The sequence below is a fragment of the Meles meles genome, chromosome 2 (genome assembly GCF_922984935.1).
Source record: "Meles meles chromosome 2, mMelMel3.1 paternal haplotype, whole genome shotgun sequence".
NCBI lineage: Eukaryota > Metazoa > Chordata > Mammalia > Carnivora > Mustelidae > Meles > Meles meles.
In genome coordinates, this window is record NC_060067.1 from 93,186,587 (window position 1) to 93,209,413 (window position 22,827).

Below are 22,827 nucleotides of genomic sequence, written 5' to 3' on the forward strand. Positions count from 1 at the left end.
TGAAAAGACTGTTTTTTCTCCATTTAATTGAATTGGTGCCCTTGTCTAAAGTCACTTAACCATAAATGGAAGTTTCTGGACTTCAAAGTCCATTCCATTGATCTATATGTCTATCCTACTGCCATTAGCACCCTGTCTTGACTTTTGTAACTTTGTGGTAACTTCGGAAATCAGAAAGTGTGAATCCTCCAACTTTATTCTTTTTCAAGATTGTTTTTACTATTTCTGTCCCTTGCATTTTCATTTGAATTTTAGGATAATTTTTTCAATTTCTTTTTTTTAATTAAAAAAATAACATATAATTTATTATTTGTTTCAGGAGTACAGGTCTGTGATTCATCAGTCTTACATAATTCACAGCCCTCACCATAGCACCTACCCTTCCCAATATCCATCACCCAGACATCCTATCCCTCCCACCCCACTCTACTCCAGCAACCCTTAGTTTGTTTCCTAAGATTAAGAGTCTCTTACGGTTTGTCTTCCTCTCTGGTTTCCTGTTGTTTCATTTTTCTCTCCCGTCCCCTATGATCCTCTGTCTATCAGTGAGATCATATGATAATTATTTTTCTTTGATTGACTTATTTTGTTTAGCATAATATCCTCTAGTTCCATCTATGTCATTGCAAATGTCAAGATTTCTTTTTTTTTTAATTGCTGCATTAAATTCCATTATATATATACCACATCTTCTCTATCCATTCATCTGTTGATGGACATCTAAGCTCTTTCTATAGTTTGGCTATTGTGGACATTGCTGCTATAAACATTGGGATACACATGCCCATTTGATCACTACATTTGTATCTTTGGGGTAAATACCTGGTAGTGCAATTGCTGGGTCATAGTGTAACTCTATTTTCAACTTTTTGAGGAACCTCCATACTATTTTCCAGAGTGGCTACAAGAGCTTGCCTTCAAGTGTAGGAGGGTTCCCCTTTCTCTGCATCCTTGCCAATACCTGTCATTTCCTGACTTGTTAATTTTAGCCATTCTGACTGGTGTGAAGTGGTATCTCATTGTGGTTTTGATTTGTATTTCCCTGATGCTGAGTGATGTTGAGCAAATGTCTGTTGGCCATCTGGATGTCTTTGCAGCAATGTCTGTTCATGTCTTCTGCCCATTTCTTGATTGGATTATTTGTTCTTTGGGTATTGAATTTGATAAGTTCTTCATAGACTTTGGATACTAACCCTTTATCTGATATGTTTGCACCCCATTCTGTCAGTTGTCTTTTGGTTTTGTTGACTGTTTGCTGTGCAAAAGCTTTTCATCTTGATGAAGTCCCAGTAGTTCATTATTGCCCTTGCTTCCCTTGCCTTTGGCGATGATTCTAGGAAGAAGTTGCTGCAGCTTAGGTAGAAGAGGTTGCTGCCTGTGTTCTCCTCAAGGATTTTGATGGATTTCTTTCTCACACTGAGATCTTTCATACATTCTGACTCTATTTTCATGTGTGGTATCAAGAAATGGTCCAGTTTTGTTCTTCTGCATGTGGCTGTCTAACTTCCTCAACACCATTTATTGAAGAGACTGTCTTTTTTCCATTGGACATTCTTTCCTGCTTTGTCAAAGATTAGTTGACTATAGAGTTGAGGGTCCATTTCTCGCCTGTCTGTTCTGTTCCATTGATCTTTCTGTCTGTTTTTGTGCCAGTACCATACTGTCTTGATGATTACAGCTTTGTAATGGAGCTTGAAGTCCAGAATTGTGATGTCACCAGTTTTGGTTTTCTTTTTCAACATTCCTCTTGCTAGTCAGGATCTTTTCTGGTTCCATACAAATTTTAGGATTATTTGTTCCATTTCTGTGAAAAAAGCTGATGGTATTTTGATAGGGATTGCATTAAGTTTTTAAATTTCTGCAAAAAAAGCCAGCTGCGGTTTTTATAGGGATTCACTGGATGTGTAGATCAATTTGGGGAATGTTACAATGTTAAGAATATTAAGTCTTCCAGTGATTGGACATGGCGTTTCTTTCCATTTATTTGGATCTTTTAATTCTTTCAGCAATGTTTTGTAGTTTTTAGTATACTGGTTTTGTAGTGCTTTTGTAAATTTATTCCTAATATTTGACTTTTAAAAATTCTATTGTAAGTGGAATTATTTTCTTAATTTCACTTTCAGATTGTTCCCATTGTCTATTTAACATTTATCTGGAGAGGGAAGTTTTTCTTCTATGGTTTGAAACTCTGGCAGGTGCTATATTAATTCCCAGGGCTGCCATACAAAGTTCCACAAACAGGGTGACTTCAAACAATAGAAATTTATTGTCTTACAGTTCTGGAGGCCAGAAGTCCAAAAGCAGAATCTTGGCAGGACCATGCACCCTCTGGAACCTGTGGGGGGATCTTGCCTTAACTCTTTCTAGCTTCTAGTGGTTTGCTGACAATCCTTGGCATTCACTGGCTTGTAGATGCATCACTCTAGTCCCTGCCTTGGTCATCACATGATCATTGAGCCTATGTCTCTGTCCTCACATGGGATTTTCCTCTTCTTTTCAGGAAAGGACCCTAGACTTATTGGATTAGGGCCCATCCTAGTAACCTCTTTATAACTTGAACACATCTGCAAAGATCCTATTTCCAAATAAAATTACATTCACAGGTACCAGGGGTTAGGAGTTCAACACAATTCAACCCATAACATGTTCTATGTTTCCTTGTTTTCTTAGGCAATAGAACGGACAGTAATTTCTTTACATTATAAAACCCAGTTTTGATTTAAAATATAGCATGGTCAGCTCATGTCAAAGGTTAGTCCTGTAGACCTTTTGCCCTCATAGAAAAAAATATAAGGGGGGTTTCTTTTCTCTTTATTGTTAGGCAGTGCTCCCATTTGCAAACTGCTCTTTCTAATCTTCTGGGTTTGGAATGGAGCAGGCAAAGGAAGGGAGGAAGAATGGCCTTATTTTACTAGGATAAGTTGTAAACTGCCATCATTCTCTCTAGACCCAGATGATACTCCTAACTGATTTTTCATGGATTCTTTGGTGACTCTTCTGGGGGACTTTATGACTAAAAATCCTGTGATATCTCTTCTATGTATATTGTTTCTCTGACTTTTTGCTCCCTCCTTGGCTCCTGCTTTCGGAGCAGTGACTCTAAGCAGATAGTCCCTGGTGGAGACCATTTGCCCTTCTGTGCCAGCAGTTTTATTGGAAAGAAGTTTCTCTCATTTCTGCACTACACGGTACACATCTGGTTCTTGGGAAGTGCTTGAAATACGTTGTGCTTTGAAAAGATTGGCTACCTCTTTTCTGAGGAACTAACTGGCTAGCCGGTCTCGTCTCGGTTAAGATTTCTCAGGTGGTTCTGTTCTCTGTGCTTCAAAACAACCAAGAACACATACCAAAGTTCCATCCTTGTAGCCTCTCGTAATATATGTTAGGGGAAGAGGTGACAAAAATTCTCTCCTTGACTAAATTCTGGCCAGGCTCTCCAGGATCTCTTCTTGAGGAGGACTCACTCTTAGCCTATGAAGACTTGAATAAACACTAGTATAGTTTCTAACAGCTCAGGGTTACATCCTTAGGATGACCCAACTCATTCTTAAAGTGCCTGCCTGAGGAAATTCAAAGCTGCCAAAATAATTTTGTTTGTTAAGACAACACCTGAAGATACGACTCCCATCTCTGAGACTCTGTGGGCAGGTAGGAGCCTAACTTCCATAAACTGTAGCAAATCCAGATGGATTTCACATGAACCAACACCTCCCCTTCCTGCTTTTTGTAATTTTTTGTTTTTTGCGCTCTACTGACTTTCTGCTCTACCTTTTCCTTAGTCATTCATCCTCCCCGAAAAACACTCAGTAACTTCTGTACAAATCGAAGTTGAGTTCAGTTCATGCTGCACTCTTTCCTATTGCAGTAGTTGTTACTGATTAAATCCATCCTTACGACTTCAACTAGTATCTAGCCCTATTTATCTTTGCCAGAAGGAAGCAACGTTTTCCTCCCCTTCTTTTCAGGAGCTGAGATTCATAACACTCTAGTACCTTTCTTCAAAAAATATTCCCACATAGTTCTCTTGAGCTTCCATGCTTTTATATATTTGATCTAGGTCAGAGACTTTCGCCTGAAGGGCCCAAGAATCATATAACTGGTTAATACAGTTTGGATTTCTCATGAAGCAGACCCTGATATAAGTACTGAGTGAAAGTAGTTTATCTGGAGGGGATAGGAAACATCATAGAGCCAGGGTGGGGATTGGGGTGAGGTGGATAGGAAAGAGAGAAAAGGAAGGAAAGTCTCTACAAAGAAAATATACTACTAAAGCAGCTGTCATGATGGAGAATTGAATCTTAATCTCACAGGGAAACTCTGAGAACTTATAAAAAATGCATGCCTCAGAATTTTCTCACTAGTGGGTTAAGAAAGAAATGATATTTATGCACCAATGTTGGTTGAAGAATGCTTCTTTTTAGTAAGAGATAAAGAGGAATGGTGTTAATTTCCTGGCACTTCCAGCCGGCTATACCTGAGAACTGCTCTGTAAAGATCTAGAATAAGACTTCAGACCACAGTTGCAGATCCTTGCACTTAAAAATTTTCCAGAAAACACTAAGTAGAAAGACAAGGAATGGGTGAGGGTACTGACAGTATTTGCTGCAGTCTGTGACTTGCATGTTTAGATTCCATTTCTGTCAAGGTAGTGGCTGGTAACAAGTACTTTTCTTTCCTTTTTTTTTTTTTTTAAGATTATTTATTTTTATTCTGTGGGGGAAGGGACCGAGAGAGTACCAAGTAGACTCCGAGCCAAATGTGGAGCCTGATGTAGGGCTGGATCCTATGACACTGAGATCATGACCTGAGGGGAAGCCAAGAGTCTGATGCTCAATCCACTGCACCACGCAGGCACCCCTGGTAACAAGTTCTTAAAACAAAAAACAAAAAACAAAAACCAAAAGAAAGATGGAGCATCTAAGATAGAAGTTTTAGTCTCCGCTACAGCCATTGGTCTTAAGTCTACAACTGATATTTATTATTTTCCTCCTCTATCAACATTCTAGATTATCCCATATTCTCACCTAGCATTTCTGCTGATCTCTGTTATTTGCCCAGTGGGGTAACACAGACAGACTATAGCAGATGTCTTGTCCATGTCCTCTTGGATCCTTTTTTTTTTTTTTTTTTTGGGTACACATTGCATCTCAGTATGCTTTCACATTCAATAGTCAGTACTTTCATCACTTTGGCACTGGACTACCTGATGTAGCTGCTGGAACCCATTTTGCACAGACGAGGAAACTCAGAAGTACATGGGAATATACACCCACATGGGGGCAACTCTTCGCCAATGATTGAGGTTCAAGGATGTAGCTATTCCTGTTCTCTTACCCTTGTTAAGTGTCATATACACTGCTTCCTATGGGAGGGCAAGTTTCTTTCCATTGGTCTTTGCTTGACATCAGTACTATTGTTTGGGCTTCTTCCCTTCCCAGTCCCATTTCACCTACTCCTCTACTAGTTTTTCTGAGGAACATCTCCTGTATAAATGAATTTTCATAAGAATCCTTATCTCTTTGTCTGCTTCTGAAGAAACCCAGACTTAGACCTTCATCCTGAGTAGTTGGAACCCAGCTTACTTTGCCATTGTCAGGCTGTGTGCCAGACAGTTGCATGATTAGGGTTTAGAAGCACCAAGAAAACCAGTCAAACTTCTGAGTTCCAGAAACACTCATTCCGTCACCACTGTGAAACCATAGCACTATCCCCTCATGGTAATCAGGGTTATTTTCCCTTGTCAATGTAGTAAATCTGGTTTTGTACCTGTTGGTCTACTGGCATAAAAAGGTCCAAATGACCAGCCCTAAGTTTCACTTAGTGGATACCTTAGTATGTCCTCTCCTAGTACCACTTCTAAAGCTGGTAACCAAATAGTAGTGAGAAGTCTTGGTCTGACAGAAGTCAAGTCACTTCTGTCTTGGTTTAAAGTATGTATAGCATATATTTTTAAAAGATTATTTCAGAGAGGGAGAGAGGATGTGCAAGTGGGTGGAGGGGCTGAGAGAGGGAAAGTGAGAATTTTTTTTTTTTAAGATTTTATTTATTTATTTGACAGAGATCACAAGTAGGCAGAGAGGCAGGCAGAGACAGAGAGAGAGAAAGGGAGGGAAGCAAGCTCCCTGCTGAGCAGAGAGCCCAATGCGGGGCTCGATCCCAGGACCCTGAGATCATGACCTGTGCCAAAGGCAGAAGCTCAACCCACTGAGCCACCCACGTGCCCCGGGAAGTGAGAATCTTAAGAAGACTCCCCACTGAGCATGGAGCCTAACTTAGGGCTTGATCCCATGACCCCATGAGCAGAAACCAAGAGTTGGATGCTTCACTGACTGAGCCACTCAGATGCCCCATATGTATAGTATATTTAATGACAGTGTTCCAACACTCCAAGCTATCATCTCCAAGCTAATACTTTAGTTGACCATTTCCAAGGCCATTCTAAAGTTACAGGAGGCAGCTTTTTTGGATAACGTGATAATTACAGGAACAGTGAATCTGTGATCACAGACTCATAACATTACCTTTTTAGCTGCAAAAGGGCACCCTTGGTAAGGGAAGATATATGCAAGATCCCATGATGACAAGTCAGACATTAGGTGAGCCCTTAAAATGTGGGAGGTAAGTCAAGGTAACTGCAGGCAGGAAAGCCAAACCCAAATCTCTCTTCAACAATACTGTCCCAAAGAACTTTCTGCAATGATAGTAATGTTCTACATCTGTGCTGTTTAGTATGGTAAGCACTGGCCATATGTGGCTGGTATGACAAGTGTCATAACTGACACTCACAATGTAGCTGGTATGACTGAGGAGTTATATTTTGAATTTTATTTCATTTTAAAGTAGCTAAATTTAGAATTAAATGGTTACATGTGGCTAGTGTCTACTAAATTACAGAGCACAACAATAGGTCAATGAATTTAAACATTTTGTTAATACATCTTATAAAATAATTGTGAAAGTTTATTTATTCTCATATATTAACATGAAAAACTACATTACATGTTGAAACTATTAAAGATATAAACCTATTACACACATATATATAATATAGAAACATAATTTTATAATAAAATGTCAGTTTGTATCAGCCAAGTTCTCAGTAGGAAAAAACCACATAGTAATTTGAAAAGGAGAGTGAATATAAGAATTATTTTGGAAATTAACCCCTTATCAGATATATGGTTTGCAGATATTTTTTTCCCGTTCTATAGGTTGCCTTTTCTTTTGATGGACTGTTTCCTTTGTTGTACAGAAACATTTAAGTTTGATTTAGTTCCACTTGCTTTGTTGCCAGGACTTGTCACAGCCGTGAAATCATTGCCAAGCCCAATGATAGGGAACTTTTCCCTATATTTTTTTCTAGGAGTTTTATAGTTTCAAATCTTACGTTTAAGTCTTTAATCCATTTTAGTTGACTTTTGGGTAATGTGTAAGATAACCGCCCAATGTCATTCTTTTGCATGTAGATATCCATCTATCCCCCCACCTCCACACACACCATTTGTTGAAAACTATCCTTTCTTCATTGTGCAGTCTTGGCAGTCTTGTTGAAGTTAAGTGACTGTATATGCAGGGATTTATTTCTAGGCTCTCTATATTATCCATTGGTCGGTCTGTCTGTCTCTGCCAGTACCATGCTATTTTTGATTACTGTAGCCTTATAATATATTTTAAAATCAACAAGTATGAGGCCTCCTTCTTTGTTTTTCTTTTTCAAAATTGTTTTGGCTATTGGGGTCTTCTGTGCTTTCATATGAATTTTAGAATTTTTCTTATTTCTGTAAAAAATACCATTGGATTTTGATAGGGATAATGCATTGCATCTGTAGATCACCTTGGGTTAGCATGAACATATTTTTTTTTTAAATTTTTGATTATTTTTTAAAATTTTATTTATTTATTTGACAGAGAGAGAGAGAGAAAGAGAGAGAGCGAGGAGCACAAGCAGGCAGAGTGGCAGGCAAAGGGAGAGGGAGAAGCAGGCTCCCCGCCAAGCAGGGAGCCTGATGTGGGGCTCAATCTCAGGATCCTGGGATCACGACTGAGCCCACGGCTGATGCTTAATGACTGAGCTACCCAGGCACCCCAGCAAGAACATTTTAATGCTATTAATCCTTCTAATCTATGAACACAGGATATCTTTCTGTTGTTTACATCTTCAATTTCTCTCATCAATGTTTTGTAGTTTTCAGCATACAAGTCTTTTACTTCCTTTCTTTATTCTTAAGTATTTTATTATTTTTGATGATACTATAAATGGGATAGTTTTCCTAAATTCCTTTTCATAGAGTTTATTATTAGTATATAGAAATGCAACTGATTTTTGTAGATTTTGTGTCCTGTAATAATAATGAATCTGTCTGAGAGGTTATTTTCCAAAATTTATAAGGGAATCCTACATCTCAACAGTAAAAACTAACGAACAAAATGAACTAATAACTTGTCTTAAAAAATATGGACATTGGGGAGGGGAGGAAAACCATAAGAGACTATGGACTCTGAAAAACAACCTGAGGGTTTTGAAGGGTCAGGGGTGGGAGGTTGGGGGAACAGGTGGTGGGTAATAGGGAGGGCACGTTTTGCATGGAGCACTGGGTGTTGTGCAAAAACAATGAATACTGTTACGCTGAAAAAAATAAATAAAATGGAATTTAAAGAAAAAAAATGGGCTAAGAATTTGGATTGATATTTCTCCAATAAAGATATACAAATGGCCAATAGGTATATGAAAAGATGCTGGGCATCATTAATCATCAGGGACATGCAAAACAAAACCATATGATATAATTTCACATTTGTTAGGATGGCTATTATAAAACAAACAAAAGAAGCTCAGTGTGCAGAAATTTGAACCCACCCTTGTACCCTTTTGGTAGGAATGCAAAATAGTGCAGCTGCTATGAAAAACAATATGGAGGTTTCTCAAAAAAATGAAAATAGAACTACCAGCTGATCAGCAATCCTACTTCTGGGTATTTATCTAAATGAACTGAAATCAGAGTCTTGAAGAGATGTTAGCACTTCCAGTCTTATTACAGCATTATTCATAATAGCCAAGATATGGAAATAACTGATTGTTCATTGACTGATGAAGGAATGAATACACACACACACACACACACACACACACACACATTTTGAAATATAGTGAGATATTAGCCTTTAAAAAGAAGGAATTACTTCCAGCTGCAAAAATATGGATGAACCTTGATGACATTGTATTAAGTAAAATAAGCCTAGTCACAGAAAGACAAATACTGTATGGTTCCACTTATATGAGGTAACTTAAAATAGTCAAATTCATAGAATCAAAGAGTGGAATGGTGGTTGTGTGGTGGGGTCAGGGAGAGCAACATGGGGAGCTGCTAATCAATGGATATAAAATTTCAGTTATGCAAGATGAGTAAGTTCTAGAGATCTGCTGTATAACATTTGCCTATAGATAGCAATATTGTACACTTTAAAAATCTGTTGGAAGAGTAGATTTCATATTAAGTGTTCTTATCACAATAAAAATGAAAAGGACATTTCTCATAATGAAAGAAAATCCAAATGGATTCAAAACACTCACTATATTTCAGTGACCAAAAAACATTCATAAAGATATAAAAGATTGAAATTTTCGGGGAAACTCATTGATTTTCAAGTTTAAAGAAGGTAACTTGCAAGCATTCCGGGAAAAGAAACAGAGGGTCACTTAAAAAGGAAAATAGGAAGATGACTTTAGAATTCTCATTAACTTTAGATGACAGATGACAACAGAGAAACCTCTACAATGTATAAATGTATAAAACCTCTACAATGTATAAAAAAGAAATAAATAGAATCCAACATTCCTATGACCAGGTGAGTTGTCATCAACTGTAAACACAGAATGAAGATGAGTTTGACAGTCCAAAGCTCAAGAAGTAAAGCATTTATCTACTCACTGGTAAAATATATACTGGTTAGTAATATCCATTTTATCAGAATTATATCTAAATAATCACAGAAAATAAAATATAAAATGTAATACAAAAGGTATATTTAAAAAAATAAAGATGCTTAGTAATTTAATTATTAAAAAACCCCAAAGAATTATTAATTATAACAGAACTTGGAGTAATGGGAATTGGCTAATAAGAAGTTACAAACCCTAAACATTATAAAATGAATGAATGAATATCAGATATAATGAGCATCATCTCTTATCTCTGAGGCTGAGATAGAGTACTCAGGAAGAATTAACACCCCCCAACTCACCCACCCTGGGCTGAGAACCTTATTTCTTTGGAGAGGGTAGAGCTGGGCTCTTTGAATGGTGCAGAAATCATTCAGTCACTGTGGTTGGTGAGACTTGCAGGGAATATGCCTCGCCTCCTGCGGAAGGCTTTCATGGCAATGTACTATGTCTAAAGATGTGCTAAAAATTCAGGCACCTGGGTGACTCAGTTGGTTAAGTGTCTGCTTCTGACTCAGGTCATGATCCCAGGGTCCTGGGATGGAGCCCCACATCTGGCTCCCTGCTCAGTGTGAAGCCTGCTCCTCCCTCTCTCTCTACCCTCCCCCTGCCCCACGTTTGTGCATGTGCTCTCTCTTTCTCTCTCAAATAAATAAATAAGGCCTTAAAAAAATGTGCTAAAATTTAACCAGAGGAGATGCCAGGGCAGGCTGCTGATGGCTGGCCGCTGCGCACTGCATGGAGTTGCCCTCTGCAGGAGCCGGTACTAAAAAAAAAAAAAATAAATAAAAAAAAATAAAAAATCACACCTTGCAGGAGCCCAGTCCTTGAGAAATGGTGATCTGAAGGAGCTCAGCATTAGAAAAATGGCACTGTACGAAAATGAGAGACAGAGAAAGCACCCTATAGGACACGGCAGTGGAAAAATCATGCTTTGCAGGAGCTGAGTGCTGATGGCTGGATGCACGGAGGGATCATGGCTTCAGAAACTTGTCCGCTGGCAGAGCAGCGTAAAACCCAGGAGGTGCAGTGCCCGTGTCAGAAGGAACACAGGGAAGTGGTCATAAGCTGGATCTGGGGTCATGATCTTACTGGGGGACTGCATATTCTGGGCATGCACTTGGGGCAGAGAGACACTGGATATCCCCATATGCATCAGCTATGAAGTAGGAGTAGGGCAAAACCTCAAACATCAGCCCACTGGAACTGGGAAGAAAAGCCTCTTCCTTTCCCAATATTCCTCCTGCTCCCTCCAGTGATAACACCTAATGTCATGCTTGCTGCAAAGGAGACATGCTTAAAGGGGAAATCCATTATTACAGGACAGATAGTTCATGTGGACTGAGAGACAATAAATTGATAACTGGCACACAGGCATTTTGTGACTTCAGCACTAAAATAAATCTGTAACCTCAACTTCTAAATGTATCTAATGTTATCTAAATAGTGTTGTGATTCTTCTGCTATTTTCTTCCCATCATAAATCACATAAACTCAAGTCAGAAATTTTGCCATTCTTTTTAATTTTTTTTTTAAATTTATTTGACAGAGATCACAAGTAGACAGAGAGGCAGGCAGAGAGAGAGAGGAGGAAGCAGGCTCCCTGCTGAGCAGCGAGCCTGGATGTGGGGCTTGATCTCAGGACCCTGGAATCATGACCTGAGCCAAAGGCAGAGGCTTTAACCCACTGAGCCACCTAGGCGCCCCTCTTTTTTAATTTAAACTACTATTTCCATTTCACTTCTCAATGACTTCACTGTATTTTTTCATAATTATTTCATACTTCTCTGGCACCAAGTATGTTTGTGAACTGAAATTAAATATTTAAATTTATTACCATGAGATAGAATTTGGAAATTTTAAGATCCTTGTATTAGCAACATCAGTCAATTCTTTTCAGTCCTTCCTGGTTAAATACCAAATATCACATAGTGATCTACAAACTGTCTTCAATACTTGCTCACCTGATGACCTGACTAGGCCTTCTAATTTGTTAAAACAAAGAACTGGAAATCACTGGTTTTGTGACCCAGCCATTAGAGTCACTTGTTTAATTTTGTTGAAGTACACCAAAAACTTTACACTAGGCAACATTTCCAATTTTACCTGTTACTCTTTCACGTAGAATTTTATATTCAAATATTGATAAAACTGGGATAAAATTAAAAATTATATTATTTTTCCCATGAGTGGTGAACAAAGACTTATATAGTCCTGCCAATGTCCAAATTTTCAAAGTTCCTTAAAAAGTTCTAAGGGGGCACCTGGGTGGCTCAGTCAGTTAAGCATCTGCCTTTGGCTCAGGTCATGATCTCTGGTTCTGGGATCCAGCCCCGCATTTTGCTCCCTGATCAGGGAGGTTCTCCCTTTCCTTCTGCTGGCTACTCACCCTGCTTGTGCTCTCTCTCTTTCTCTCTCTGTCAAATAAATAAATAAAATATATTTTTTAAAAAAGTCATAACAGGTGGGCAAAGAAGACACTTGAGAATTTTTATAAGTAGAGATAAATTAATTATTTTCTAGTTTTAAACAATAATTACACATCTGAAATAGGTATATAATTATGCATATGAAAGAATTAGAAGAGCATGATAATAATTGAGAGGGAGGGCTTATTCATGGAGCAGTGAAGGTACAGGTCATTTCGACTCCAATTTCTCTTTGGGAATAAGATGTGCCACCACTATACCTAATGTTCTGACACCCAGATTTTCTGAAATCTTGATCTTGTAGCTATCAGAATAAAGATTTCTTTTAGATACTTATGAAAGTTTTCTGGTCCCTTGCCCACATCAGAGATGCCAGAAGAAAGGTTAGTTGGCTTGAAGACATCAATAAAAACTATCCAATTGGAAGAACATAGAAAAAAATATTCGAGAAAAATGAACACAGCCTCAGTGAACTGAGTAACATATCAGAAGTCTGGCACCTGGCTAAAGTCACAAAATATTGGAAGAAATAATAGCAAAAGTCTTCTAAAATTTGATGAGAAAGCGTCAACTTACTGATCTCAATGCTCAGCAAACTGTAAGCAGAATAAACATAACTAGGTACATCATAGCAAAGTTATTGAAAACCAAAGATAAAGAGAAAATCTTGAAATCAGCCAAAGAAGAAAAGAAATATTACATACAACTGAACAATGTTATAAATGATATCTGACTCCGCATTAGGAACAGTGGAAGGAGAAGATGATGGGATAAATTTACTTACAGCACTGAAAAATAACCTGTCAATATAGATTTCTGTATCCAGCAAAAATGTCTGTCAAAGCTGAGGTAAACTAAAGGCATTGTTACACAAATGGAAGCAGAGAGAATTCAATTTTATCAGACTTGCACTATAAGAAATTTAAAAAGAGGTTAGTTATTCATTTAGCTGAAGGGAAATGACACCAGATGTTAATTCAGATCTATGGCAATAAAGAGCACCAAAAATTACAATATGTGAGTAAATATACAAGACTATATATTTCTTCTTTTCATTTCCTTAAAAGGTAACTGGCATTTTAAAATGAAACAAAAAAAATTGTACAGGCGTGTTATAGTGTATGCAGAGTAAATGATGTTAACAATATCCTTAAAGACAGGAGGTGGCAGTTATATGGAATTATACTGCATAGGGGGTTTATATTTGTAAAGTAGGAATTATAAAGTGATAAAGTAATAATACTAAGAGACTGATTAGTAAGGCATACATATAATTACATATATAGGAAATTAATTGTAATTTAATTGTAAATTAATAGTAATTAATTGTAAAAATTGTAATTAATTGTAAAAATACATGTGGCTGACATCACTATAGGACATAAAATCAGACACTAAATGCATTTGATTAACCCAAAGTAGTCAGGAAAAAAGGAATAGAAAGAAAACAACTTGGGAAAAATAAAAACAAATTGCAAGATGGTGGATTTAAGTGTAACTGTCAATAATTACATTTATTTTGTCTCAACATCCCAGTTAAAAGGCAGTGATTGTCAGACTGGATAAACAATAAGACCCAGCTAAATCCTAGTGACATGAAAGGCCCATTATGTAAAGTAATCTAGGTAGGCTGAAAGTAAAAGGATGAAAAAAAGATATGCTATGCAAACAGTGATGTTAAGATAGAGCTAATATGACTATATTTGTTTCAAACAAGGTAGTCTTCAACATAGGGTTCAATTCATCAGGAAAACAACAAATCTGTATGCATCTAATAATAGAACTTCAAAATATATGAAGCAAAAATTGACAGTTAATAGGAGAAATAGATAATTCACAGTCATAGCTTCCTTAGATGTTTAATATTCTTCTCTTACTACATGATAAATCAGGTGGACCAAAATGAGGTTTGCAGAAGAAAGAGGGGTGGGGGGATAGTGTAACCAGGTGATGGGTATTAAAGAGGGTACACATGATGATGAGCACTGGGTGTTATAGACAGATAATGAATTGTTAAACACTACATCAATGATATACTATATGTTGGCTAACTGACTATAATAATAAAACAAAAAAACCAAAACAAAACAAGTAGACCAAAAAACAAAAAAAAGTACAAATACAAATACAAAATCAGTTTGTTGTATACCTAAAACTGCTATAAAGTTGTTTGTCAATTATATCTCAGGTTTTTTTTTTTAAAGATTTTATGTATTTATTCATGAGAGAGAGAGAGAGGAAGAAACACTTCCCACTGAGCAGGGAGCCCAATGCGGGACCTGATCCCAGGACCCCAGGATCATGACCTGAGTCTGAGGTAGCTTAACCATCTGAGCCACCCAGGCGCCCCAATTATTTCTCAGTTTAAAAAAAATTATGATGTAAAATATATGAAGAACACTATCTCCTAATTGATATTTATGAAACAATATATTCAATAACTGTAGATTATAATTCTTTCCAAGTACACACTGAACACTCACCAAGATACATGTTAAACAAAATAAATCTCAGTAAAATTGAAAACAATGAATTCTTTTCTTTTTTTTTTTTTTAAAGATTTTATTTATTTGACAGACAGAGATCACAAGAAGGCAGAGAGGCAGGCAGAGAGAGAGGAGGAAGCAGACTCCCTACTGAGCGGAGAGTCAGATGCAGACTTGATCCCAGAACCCCAGAATCATGACCTGAGCCGAAGGCAGAGGCTTTAACCCACTGAGCCACCCGGGCACCCCAAAAACATTAAATTCTTAAAGCTGTTCTCTGATTGCAAACGAATTGAATTAGAACATTAAAAAATGGGGCATCTGGGTCCTGGGATCAAGCCCCACATTGGGCTCTCTGCTCAGCAGGGTCTTAGAGGGAAATGTATATCTTTAAATACCTATCTTAGAAAAGAAGAAACATTTAAGATGAATTATTTAAATTTCCACTTTAACAAACTAAAAAAAAAAAAGAAAGAAATTGAAATCCAAGACAAACAACAGAAAATTAACAAAGCTAGAAGTCAGTTTTTTTTTTAAAGATTAATAGCTTTCATCTAGTAAAACTTATCAAGAAAAAGAGAAAAACACTATCCTTATACCACAAAGAGAAGATTTCACCCATATCCTGTAAACATTAAAAAGATATTAAACGGTTAATTCTGACAACTCTATGCCAATAAATTTGAAAACTTAAAAATAAAATGGGCAAATTCCTTAAAAAATACAATTCAACCAAAGTGCCTTAGTTAAAAAGATAAAATCTAAAGACCCCTATAGTGATTAAAGGAACTTAATTTGCAATCAAAAGCCTTTTTACAAAAAAAAAAGTCATATACAGATGGCTTTATTGGTGAATGCTATAAAACATTCAAAGAATAAATAATCCCAATCTTGTGCAATATCTTTCAGAAAACAGGAGGAGAGAATCAACCCTTTTATGAAATGAGCACCTGACACCAAAACCTAACAAAAACTTTACAAAAAAGACTGTTTCAGATCAATATCCCTCATGATCACAGGCATAAAATCCTCAACAGTGCACTAGCAAATCAAATCTAGAATTATGTGAAAAAGAAAATACATTATGATTGAATGGAATTTATCCTAGGAATGCGAGATTGGTTCAACAGTTGAAAGTGATGGATGCAATTAACCATGGCTAGCAGAGTAAAGGAGAAAAAAAAAAATCATTTGATCATATCAATAGAGGCAGGAAAAGAATTTGATAGAATTCAATATCCATGCATGATAAACTGGGAATAGAAGATGGACAGACAAGTAGGAATAGAAGGAATCTTCTTCAATTTTATAGAGGAAATCTACAAAAAATCCCATAGCAAAAATCATTTTTAATTGTGAAAGATGGAGCACATTTCTCTTAACACCCAGGGAAAAAGGCAAGGATGTTTGCTCTCACCACTTGCATTCAGCATTATAGTGGAGATGCTAGTTACTCTAATAAAGCAAGAAAGGGGGAGGGTATAGAAATTGAAAAGGAAAGTAAAATCGACTTTATTTGCAGTCCTAAGGAATCCAAAGACCAAAAACAAAACCAAAAATCCCACGAAACAAACAATAAGCTACTAGAGTCCTCTACTCCAAAATTCAGCATCAAAAACATAAAATCCTTAGAGAAACAAATTTGGCAAGCGATTTGCTGACCTCTACACTGAAAATTGTAAAACATTGCTGAGAGAACTTAAAAAAGACCTACATAGGGGCGCCTGGGTGGCTCAGTGGATTGAGCTGCTGCCTTCGGCTCAGGTCATGATCTCAGGGTCCTGGGATCGAGCACCACATCGGGCTCTCTGCTCTGCGGGGAGCCTGCTTCCTCCTCTCTCTATGCCTGCTTGTGATCTCTCTCTCTGTCAAATAAATAAATAAAATCTTAAAAAAAAAAAAGACCTACATAAATGGTAGCTTTATTAGAATTATAACAATATATATCAAAATTTGTGATCGCTAACATAGGTCTTAAGAGGGAAATGCCTTTAAATACCTGTATTAGAAAAGAAGAAACATTTAAGATGAATTATTTAAATTTCCACTTTAACAAACTAAAAAAGAAGAGAAATTTAAATCCAACATAAGAATAAGAAGGACTGGGGCACCTGGGTGGCTCAGTGGGTTGAAGCCTCTGCCTTCAGCTCAGGTTACCGTCCCCGGGTCCTGGAATCGGCCCCGCGTCAGGCTCTCTGCTCTGCGGGGAGCCTGCTTCCTCCTCTCTCTCTCTCTCTCTGCCTGCCTCTCCATCTGCTTGGGATCTCTGTCTGTCAGATAAATAAATAATATCTTTAAAAAAAAAAGAATAAGAAGGACTTGTATCAAAAAATAAATAAAAATTATTCCCACAAGTCAGTAATTAAAAAAACAAATTATTTACTTGAGGGAGAATGAGAGAGAGCACAAGCTGGCAGAGGGGCAGAGGGAGAGGGAGAGGGAGAAGCAGACTCCCCACTGAGCAGGGAGCCTGATGTGGGGCTCCACTCCAGGACCCTGGGATTAGCACCAGAGCAAAAGGCAGACACTTAAACCCACTGAGCCACTCAGGCACCCGTACAATTCAGTAATTTGATGAAAAATTTTAAAAGGACACAAGACTAGAAGAGACACTTAATGGGTTCGAAAGAGAGAGGATGAGTTAAACACCAAGGCATCACCGTTCTGCTCCTTTCTGTTACTTCCTGGAAGCGCAGCACTGTGGAGGTCAATGGTGGCCACTCTGTTTTCCCAATCATGTGCAGATTGCGTTAATGCAGAACCCTGCAGGGAATTCTGGGAAAACGAGTTCCAGATTAACCAAGCTGACTTGATACACACCATCTCAGTAGCTGTGAATCACTATAATTCTATTTTCGAAAGAGAGAAAACCCAAGCTTTACAATTTCACCGTCCAAAGCTTGAGAAAATTGGGGGAAGAAAATCTAAATTCACTACAGTTTTCTAAAGGGTAATTTTCCCACTTGATATTGTTAGCTGTCAAATTAACTTCTCTTACTTTATTTGCACACATGAAATTTATTCATAAAGAACTGTGCATGGTACACTGAGCAGCAGGGTATTTCTAAAATCTCTTTGCATTTACTCCTCAGTTTTTTTTTTCCCTGTTATTTTACTTCCTGAGTGTTTACCATCTAACCATTATTATGTATGTCTTGTAAATATATAATTACATACCGGGTTTGCATCTAGCCGAACACCCTCTTTCAGTAGGAGGGGGGATATTTATAAGAACAGCTGCTGTTATTATTCTGTTATTATGTGTTACTCTCAGGCCTCCCAGCTACAGATGAGGGGGGAAAAAAGGCACACCTCTCTTCATTATTCTTCTGGAGCTACACAATGAATTTTGACCAAAAAACCCCCATCATTTTCTACCAGGTTTAAAGGCTGTATGTGACTTTTCCTAGGCAACTAATGAGCAACTCTGACACATGTGAATGAATTTCTGGTAAGCATAGTATTTATACTTAACCTGGTACACTGAAGCTTTGTTCTTTCTAAACTGCTTTCCTTTTTCAACATTCTCACTTTGTCATTCACATTACTAATTTCTTGGTCTATGAAAAATTAAAAAAAAACACAGAAATTATTTTCTTTATTCCTTTGATTGATTTAGCCACCAAATGCCATGAATATTTATTTTTCTATTTAACATTCATTAAACTTTTACTAGCCACTGGGAAAGAAATGAGTCAAGAGTAGAAGGGGGAAAGATGAACGTAACATAGCCACAGCCCCTGGTTTACATCCATTCCCTGGCTGCTGCCTTCCTCCATGCCCTATGGGGTCAAGTGTGGTTTGCTCTTTATATAACCCATCAGAGGGGTTCTCAATACTAACCAATCAAATAGAACCTCCTTTAAAAAAAACCTCCTTTAAAAAAAAAAGATTTATGTATTTTAAGGGTGAGGGAGGGGCAAAGAGAGAGGGAGAGAAAAACCTAAGTAGAGTTCTCACCAAGTGTGGAGCCCACCTGGGGAACGATCTCATGACTCTGAGATCATGATCCTCAGATCATGGCCTGAGCTTAAGAAAGAGTCTGTGGCTTAACCAACTACCAACTGCACCACCCAGGCACCCCACCTTGTAAACATCTTAAGGCATCACTTTCCTTCCCTGTCCCCGGCTTCTTCTGCAGCACCCATACTCACAAATTTATTTCCTGAGTCCCCCTCTCCCACCAAATTTACTTCCCAGTGCTCCCATGCAAATTCAATCTTACTTCTTGCCTGTCACACCCTTTCCTCTCTTCCTTAGTCCATTCAGTGCAAGCCCATCTCCCAGACTTTGCTTCTGCTATTCTGACACCTCGGGTACATTTCTCTCTTCTCTTCATGTCCTGCCCATGTCAAAACCATTTTGACACTTCCTTATCCTATACATGAATTTCTAATTAAGTAAACATTGTATACTAATATAATTATATTAATCTTGTTTTTCTCACTTTGTTTCATGGGTATATGTTTTCCTAACTAATTTGTTAATTAAACCTTATCTGCTTTTTATGCTGTATGATTGCTGGCAGGCTATTTAATTCACAAACAACTGCAATGTAGTGATTAGGAGCCCAGATTCTGAAACCTCATACTGGATTTAAATCTCAGCTACTTACTGTCTGATCCTGGGCAAGTTATTTAATTTCTCTGTGCCTCAGTGCCTTCATCTGGAGAGAGCAGATAATATCAGATAATATTACCTCTCTCATAGGATTGATATGAAGATTAATGGAGTAAAAATACCGGCAAAGTGTTTAGAAGTGTGACTATGACACAGTTAAATTGCCAAGTAAATATTAGCTATTATTAGTAGTCCTAAATAAATACTTGTTAATTGAAAACAGAGAAGCACATACACTATAATTAATAAAATATTTTTAAGAGCAGAAGAATACATTGGCATGAGTAATGACAGGAAGAACCTAGTGATTTTGTATATAGTAAAAAATATGTAGTCTTCAAAGTTTCCCCCTCTGTCATACTTACATAGGTAACCCCCCAATCCTGGTCAAACCATATTCACCACTGACCATGTCAGTATCACACAATTATGCTGACTAATCTTGGTTTGCACTGATGAGCAGTAATATTTAGTCAAACACTACTGCAATCCATGTTTTCCTAGTCCATCCATTCTTATTGCCCTTGACCAACTATTTCATATCTTTGTGTCTTAATCCTTTATCAGTTTTTCCTCCATCCTTAAGCTTAAGCTGAAAACCTAGCTTCTTACCATAGTAAACAGAAAAGACCTTCCTCAGATTCTCACCTATACCTCCCCACCTTTCTGCCCCTGATCTGAAAAGACTCGGCCCTCCCTACTGTTACTATGATAAGTAATTAGTGTTCCTAAGTCAGCCCCCTAAATTGCACACTAGATATTGTTCCTCGACTATTTAAGAACTGCCCTCTAGCGTTTGTCCTGCATGATTAATATTTCCCTCCCTACTGGATCATTCTCATCTTTGTACCAACACGCAGCTATTTCTCTCATCCTAAATGTCTTCTTTTGACTCTCACTTCCCCCTTCATCTGTCAGGCCATTCCTCTGCTCCTTTATAGCAAAATTCTCAGAATTGTTTCTATTCTCTTCTCTTTCCTCTTCTCCTCTCTCTTGAACTAATATGATTAATACTTTGTTCCCACTACTTCACTGAAACGACTCTTCCTAGAGCTACTAATGATCTCTACCTTGGTAAGTTGACCAAGACCAGCTTTAATGTTCCCCCAGCTTGACTAAGCTTTCAACAGGTGTCTTCCTAACAATAGGTCCCTGATTTCCTTCATAGAGCACTGACTTCAAAAAAACTTGCAATTGTAAACTTCCCCTTTGAGATGTAAGTCTTTTCCCAGACTCTTGCCAGTTTTATAAACCAGGACTGTATTTCTCAAAGACTGAGAACCATCCTTTTGAAATGGAATCCTTAAAATAGTGCCTCTATTTCCCAGTCTCTGTGGGAGGGTAGGAGCCTAACTTTGATAAGCATCAATTAGCAAACACAGATGACCATCAAATCACAGTGATCAACCTCATCTGTATCCTCTAGTATATTAACAATAGCTCACCCTGTTCTTAAAAACGGTGGCATTTTTTGTTTCAGCTGAATTGAGTTCAGTCCTGCTCACCTACTGCAATGGTCTTGAATAACACCTTCCTTGCCTGTTTAACTCCATCCAGTGCAATGGTCAAGTCATTTCTTATCTTATTCAACTTGTCAGTATTTGGTATAATCTATCACTTTCTCTGGAAAAATTTTCTGGTTCTTTTTCTACCATATAGGCTACAATTTCTCAGTCTTACTTGCTTGTTTCTTCTCATAAAATTGATCTTTAAAGGTAAGACTGACCAATGACCCAATTCTTAGACCATTTCTAAAGTTATCCTAATCCTGTAATCCCTAAGTAATTTCATCTAGTTTTATGGCTATAAGTACCATCTGTATTTGTTAGGGTTTGATCAGAGAAGTAGAACCCTCACGAGTGATATGGAATAAGGGATTTCTACCTTCAAAATAAAGGTATCCTTTGGTAAACAAATTCTCAGTCTACAAAGCTCAGTAATTTAAGGGATTTGGATAATGGTATCTTTTGTCGTCCAAACTTGCACTCAATGCCTGTGATTTGAACACAGGAACTATTTAGAATAGCTTAATGAGATATATATTAAAAATCTGGTATTTCTCATCACTTCCATCAAAACCACGATCATTTCTTTCCTAAAGTACTACTCCTCAGTTTGTCTCCCTTCTCACTTGTTTCTCTATAGTCTTTTCTTCAGCTAACATTTAGAATGATCCTTAAAAAAAAAAAAAGTCAGATCATGTTACCTTTCTGATAGTTACCCAGAGTAAAATCCAAAGTCCCAAACCCAAAATCTTAAAATAAATCTCTCACATGAATTTTGGAGCTGGTAAGTCTGAAATCTGCAAGATAGGCCAGCATGCTGGAAAATCTGGCTGGAGTTGATGTTGCAGTCTTAAGTTCTAACGTGGTCTCAAAAGAGACTTCCTTCCTCCTTAGCGGACCTCAGTCTTTTCTCTTAAGGCCTCCAACTGATTGAATGAGGCCTGACCACATTATGGAAAATAATATGATTATTTCAGAAAAAAAAAAAAAAAAAATATATATATATATATATATATATATATATATCTCTGTGTTTCTTTGGAGAACCCTAACTATACAGTCATCTCTTCAATGAAGTTTTTGTTTACCACTCTGTTCAAAATAGTAACAACCCCTATATAATTGCCCCATGGCAATCCCTATTTCATGTACCTTGTTTTATCTTTCTCCAGAGTCCATATGTATTATATTTATATGGTTATTATAGTTTTTCTTAGCTTATGCTAGAACAGCTGAACTTCATGAAGATAGGGACTTCATTCTGTCTTCCTCTCGATCCCTAGAAGAGTGTTGGGCTTATAGTAAGCACTCAGTGAATAGTTACTGAATGAATCGATGAACTAATAAATTTTAAATAAATTGAGTTTCTGAGTTAGTTGAAAATCTTTGGCAATGACTGAGTCCTTGCAATGGCATGGAAAAAAGATTGACTCAATAGTGGGGGAGGTCGTGGACAGGAAGAGGAAATTATTACAACATGTAAGTACCAAACTTGTAAATTGAAGAAAAGGAAAATAGAGGATAATGATAATAAATAAGGAATTAATAATTTTTTGATTTGCATTGTGCAATTTTAAGAATCAATAATGATAGTTACTGTCTTTCTTGCCTCTGCCTGTAAAAGCAAAGCAATCCAAAGAAAAATTAACATAGAGAAATGAAAACAAAGGAAAGGACAAAATTTGGGAAAAGCAAAAAGAAGATAAATGGCCTTAATGAATGCTAGTGCTTTAGCTAAGATTAGGAACCACAAATGCTAATGCCACCTATTTACACAGATTCTAACACTGCTTATCTGTTTGCAGAGAAGAGAAATTAGCTTATGCTAGAAAATATGAAAATGAATA